The sequence below is a fragment of the Lolium perenne genome, chromosome 6 (assembly GCF_019359855.2).
Source record: "Lolium perenne isolate Kyuss_39 chromosome 6, Kyuss_2.0, whole genome shotgun sequence".
Classification (NCBI taxonomy): Eukaryota; Viridiplantae; Streptophyta; class Magnoliopsida; order Poales; family Poaceae; genus Lolium; species Lolium perenne.
Genome location: NC_067249.2, coordinates 245,878,102 through 245,884,661, shown reverse-complemented (window position 1 = coordinate 245,884,661; position 6,560 = coordinate 245,878,102).

Below are 6,560 nucleotides of genomic sequence, written 5' to 3'. Positions count from 1 at the left end.
GTACTTCTCACCGCGGTAGAGGATACGATCATTAATGCATGCATGTATCTTACGCACATCTAATCCTAGAGGGCAGACAAGCTTCTTTGCTTCATATGTCTTGACGGGCAATTCATTATTTCTTGAAACAGCTTCTTTAATATTATCATCAATTTCTCAAATCCCGAGTCAGTCACACCGACCTCTGCCTTCCATTTCAGCAATTCCAATATGCTACCCAGCTTTCTATGCCCATCTTCACAACCTGGGTACAACAATTTGTGGTGGTCCTCTAACATCTTGTCGAAGCGCAACCTCTCCTTATCCGTGTCACAGTCTCTTCTTGCATCGAAATGGCCCGACGAAGATCATCATCAACGGGATCATCGATGCCTGTTCTTCACCTCCTTCTTCTTCATTGTCGTCCATTGCGGTATCAAAGCATTCAGAGAACATAGATCGATAATACTTCTCATCATTATCTTCTTCCTCATCGCCGTCTTCCATCATAACCCCTTCTTCTCCGTGCTTGGTCCAAACATTATAACTGGACATGAACCCAAACCGAAGCAGGTGGCTCTTAATATCTCTTGAGCAAGAGTAATCCTTCTCGTTCTTACATTTTAGACATGGACAGCACATAAAACCTTGCTTCGACTTGTTGGCCTCGGCCACAAGCAAGAAAGAATTCACGCCCTCTCTGAAAGCGGGAGCACATCGGTTACCGTACATCCATGGATGACTCATCTGCATCATAAGCACAATTATATATGTATCAGATGCAATCACCTTGCTAAAATTAGTATTGTACGGACTATGCATATATATATAGTCAAGAAAATAGTTGCTAACCTTTTTGGATCAAAAAGAGGAGAAATCTTATCAAATAAACCAAGTGGCATCCCTCTCACAAGCATTCCATCAAACACCTCTTGTGCACATGTAGAAAAAATGAGCTAGCATACACCTCCACCTTCACCACCAAGGAAAAAATGAGGTGGGGGGGGTGGCTGGCTGCTTCTATATATAGGGCGGGGACATTTTGTCGCGGGCCGTATTACGACCCGCGACAAAAGGGGTGGCCACGTCGCTCCTACCCCTTTTGTCGCGGGTCGTAATACGGCCCGCGACAAAAGGCCGCGACAAAAGCCTCCGCGCGCTCCACATGGTTTCGGGGCGACGTGGCCAGGCCATTTGTCGCGGGTGCAGGCGCGCCCGCGACAAAAGGCTCCCACGGAAGCCCTGTTTTCCACTAGTGTAAGGGCTCCTTTGATTTAAATGATAGAAAAATATAGAAATAGGAAATACATAGGATTGGAATGTATGTCTACTTGAATCTTATAGGAAGATGAAGTGTGTTTGATTGTAGTAAATGAATTTTTTCATGAGGTATGAGCTAATATTTTTTTCCTATAGAAATTACACTACAAGATTCTTATAGAAAATTTTCCTATAAAATATGTTCCTATGATTCAAACAACATCTATAAAAAAAATCTCATAGGAATCAAATTCTAAACGATTCCTATACAAATCATTTGAATCAAATGAGCCCTAAGAGTCTAAGACGGACAGAGAAAAATGACAGTCGTCCGTGAGGTCCATCAAAGGCATACCATTGGAAACATACTCAAATAATATCCATCTGATGACTATCAAGCATATGATCGAGGAAATGCAGCTAGCACATGCATTCTGGGGATAAGATCATGCACTTACCTATAACTAATAACGTGTATAACAGCCAACAAGAGGCACGGTGTGAGATGCCATACGTGCCCAAATGCCCAATGATCGAAACAGCCAGCCCGGCCCACACCGTTTCCATGAACCTGGTCTCGAAAGAGCACTCAGATCCCGACTACACGATCGATGTTTCTCCCTCGGGAGTTGTTGGGTACCGATCGAGAGCCGTCTCAAAACTCTTTCCGATCGCTGAGAGGCAGCACGATGCGACCGACGGCGTAGTACATTACTGCTGCCGACGAGCGATGAAAGAAGCCCTTAGAATCTGGAACAAGTTGTACATAATCCAATATAGGATTTGGTGGTAGCGTATGTCTTGTCATCGCCTTAGCTACCTTTTCGTTTGACCTCCTGGATCAGTTCAATGCGAAGAAGATTCGTGTGAACCACACCCAACTTGCCGAGTGGAATAAGTTGGCCATCTCAGTCTCAGGATCTTTGTTCCGTTCCAACTGGGTGGAGGAGCTAGATCTCCGACCGGGTTCCACCTGGGACAACTCCATCTTCATAGAAACTTCAGAAGCTCGGAAATTGATGACTTTTCAAGTGGATGATGTGTACATATTCAGGTCATGGCTATTCATCATCATGAAAAAAGGGCCATGGGGGAGTTGGTACGGCCGTTTATAATACTCAGGTCGGTTGACTCAAATTTTTGGTGAAGACGTCAGAAAACTACAATTGCAGTACTGTCCTGCAATTTTATCAGAAAAATAAAAGATGCAATCTTATTATCTTAAGCTAGTATATGTTATCTACGGGTTAAAGTAGGATGATGATGGTTTGCATGCTAATCTAATTGTACGTGAATTAGATTTGCAAAAATAAAGGAACGGAGATGCTCTACTGCCTGTTATAGCCTCAGTGACTCAGTGTCCGAATGAGGTCCAAAAGTCTTCTGAATGTCTGAACCTGCAGGAGATGCCTGTTACAGGAGATAGATCGATGATTCGCAACCAAAGTTGAGCCCTTAACCCGCAACCAAAGTTGAGCCTAAAATTGTTCCCTTATCCGAGAAGGAGACAACGAGAAGAATAAAGAAAAAAGAGGCTACAGTGCTGCGGATAGGCACGCCGAAATTTTGACAGATCAGACCACCTACCCCGACCACCTGCCCTGAAATGCCAGAAAGGACCACCTCTGAGTGCAAATGTCAAAACTACCGTGGCGGCACGCTGGCCAAGCGACACGTCGCACATGCCGCCGTAGCCGTGAGTGGTGGCGGCACGTTGTGCAGCTTCGTCCACGACGCCGGGTGGTGGGCCCTGCCGTCACCGGCTGTGGCGGCACGCTGACGTGGCCTGACATGCCATGTCAACGTGCCGCCACAGCCGGTGGCGGCATGTTGCCACATCAGCGTGCCGCCACAGCCGGTGGCGGCAGGGCCTACCACCCGGTGTTCGTCCAACGTGTCGCCACCAGTCACGGCGGCAAGTCCTGCCGCCACCGGCTACGGCGGAATGTGCGATGATACGTCCATTTTGCATCACTATTTTATATCATAATTTACTGTTATTCATTGATATATTTCATATTTAGAGATGATACTTATGTTATTTCACCTATTTTGCATGTTTCATGATTATTGGAGGATTACTCACCGGTGTCAGGATTCTGCTGGAAAAAGCACCGTCAGGTTACAATATCTGAAGATCAACAATTGACGGAAAATATACCGAAGCTCTTATTTTTCCAGAAGACGAAGCCATCCAAAAGGGGAGGCCGAGGAGGGCCGCCATGGGCCCTCCCCATAGGCCGGCGCGGCCACCAGGCCAGGCGAACCGCCACGTGGGGAGGGGGCCCACAACCCCCCTCGGCCATCTCCCTTTCGCGTACTTCATCTACCAGAAACCCTAAGGTGCGGGGGAGGATCGAGAATAGACACAGCCGCCTCTGCAGGGCGGAAAACACCAGAGAGAAAAGAGCTCTCCGGCATGCTGAAATCCGTCGGGGAAATTCCCTCCCGGAGGGGAAATCGTCGCCATCGTCACCGTCATCGAGCTGGACTTCATTGGGATCATCATCATCATCATCTCCACCACCGACACCGTCATCTCCACCGCTGCACCTCGTCTCCGCTGTAACATCTAGGGTTGAATCTTGATTATTTCATAGGGGAAACTCTCCCGGTGTTGATAACTCTTTGTTATTGATGCTATTGAGTGAAACCGTTGAATTGAGGTTTATGTTCAGATTGTTATTCATCATCATATCACCTCCGATCATGTTCCATATGATGTCTTGTGAGTAGTTCGTTTAGTTCTTAAGGATATGGGTGAAGTCTAAATGTTAGTAGTGAACTATGTTGAGTAATATTTAATGGTTTGATATTTAAGTTGTGGTGTTATTCTTCTAGTGGTGTCATGTGAGCGTCGACTACATGATACTTCACCTTTATGGGCCTAGGGGAATGCATCTTGTATTCGTTTGCTAATTGTGGGGTTGCCGGAGTAACAGCAACCTGAACCCCCGTTGGTATATCGATGCATGAGGGATAGCAGGATCTCAGAGTTTAAGGCTGTGGTTAGATTTATCTTAATTACTTTCTTGTATTTGCAGATGCTTGCAAGGGATTTAATCACAAGTATGTATTAGTCCTAGGAAGGGCGGTGCATCAGCATAGGTTCACCCACACAACACTTATCAAAACAATGAAGATTAATCAACTATATGAAGCGAAAGCACTAGACTAAATTCCCGTGTGTCCTCAAGAACGTTTGGTCATCATAAGTAAACAAACCGGCTTGTCCTTTGTGCTAAAAAGGATTGGGCCACTCGCTGCAATTATTACTCTCGTATTTTACTTACTTGTATTTTATTTATCTGCTATATCAAAACCCCCTGAATACTTGTCTGTCAGCATTTACAGTGAATCCTTCATCGAAACTGTTTGTCAACACCTTCTGCTCCTCGTTGGGTTCGACACTCTTATTTATCGAAAGTACTACGATACACCCCCTATACTTGTGGGTCATCAGTGACATGTCGCTTGGCCAGCGTGCCGCCACGGTAGTTTTGACATTTGCACTCAGAGGTGGTCTTTTTTGGCATTTCACTGGGGCAGTGGTCTGATTTGTCAAAATTTCAGGCACGCACGGTTACCGATGGATTGCGGCTGTGCATGCACTGCACAGAATCTAGACAAACATCTGAATCATGGATCTAAGTCGCTTGCCGGCATGGGCGATTTATAAAAAAATAACCTTTTGTGGAAAAAAACGCACGCAATGAATTTCCGGCCAAACTATTTCACGTCTCTAACCCTTTTGTGTGGCGCGCCAAACCTGTCTATGTAGTGTTCGTGGGAGCGGTGATACGTCTCCGACGTATCGATAATTTCTTATGTTCCATGCCACATTATTGATGATATCTACATGTTTTATGCATACTTTATGTCATATTTATGCGTTTTTCGGAACTAACCTATTGACGAGATGCCGAAGGGCCAGTTCTTTGTTTTACGCTGTTTTTGTTTTGGTTTCAGAAATCCTAGTAAGGAAATATTCTCGGAATCGGACGAAATCAACGCCCAGCATCTTAGAATCCCCGGAAGCATCCAGAACACCCGAGAGCCGCCAGAGGGGGGGACACAGGCCCCCCAGGAGATAGGCCGGTGCGGCCCAGGGGTGGCCCGCGCCCCCCTGTGGTGACACCGCCTCGTTGACCCTCCGACGCCGCCTCTTCGCCTATTTAAGCCCCCTCGACCTAAAACCTCGACACGAAAAAGCCACGGTACGAGAAACCATCCAGAGCCGCCGCCATCGCGAAGCCAAGATCTGGGGGACAGGAGTCTCTGTTCCGGCACGCCGCCGGGACGGGAAGTGCTCCCGGAAGGCTTCTCCATCGACACCACCGACATCTTCATCACCGCTGCTGTCTCCCATGAGGAGGGAGTAGTTCTCCATCGAGGCTAAGGGCTGTACCGGTAGCTATGTGGTTAATCTCTCTCCCTATGTACTTCAATACAATAATCTCATGAGCTGCCTTACATGATTGAGATTCATATGATGATGCTTGTAATCTAGATGTCATTATGCTAGTCAAGTGGATTTTACTTATGTGATCTCCGGAGACTCCTTGTCCCACGTGTGTAAAGGTGACAGTGTGTGCACCGTGTGGGTCTCTTAGGCTATATTTCACAGAATACTTATTCACTGTTATGAATGGCATAGTGAAGTGCTTATTTATATCTCTTTATGATTGCAATGTGTTTTGTATCACAATTTATCTATGTGCTACTCTAGTGATGTTATTAAAGTAGTTTATTCCTCCTGCACTGTGTAATGGTGACAGTGTGTGCATCGTGTTAGTACTTGGCGTAGGCTATGATTGTGATCTCTTGTAGATTATGAAGTTAACTATTGCTATGATAGTATTGATGTGATCTATGCCTCCTTTCGTAGCGTGAAGGTGACAGTGTGCATGCTATGTTAGTACTTGGTTTGGTTATGTTGATCTGTCATGCACTCTAAGGTTATTTAAATATGAACATCGAATATTGTGGAGCTTGTTAACTCCGGCATTGAGGGTTCGTGTAATCCTACACAGTTAGTGGTGTTCATCATCCAACAAGAGAGTGTAGAGTCTAGCATCTATTTATTTATTCTGTTATGTGATCAATGTTGAGAGTGTCCACTAGTGAAAGTATGATCCCTAGGTCTTGTTCCTAAATACTTCTATCGCTGCTTGTTTACTGTTCTACTGCATTTGTACTGCTTGTAATATTACCACCATCAACCACACGCCAGTCCTGGACAGCAAAGCACTTTTCTGGTGCCGTTGCTACTGCTTATATTTATTCATACCACCTGTATTTCACTATCTCTTCGCCGAACT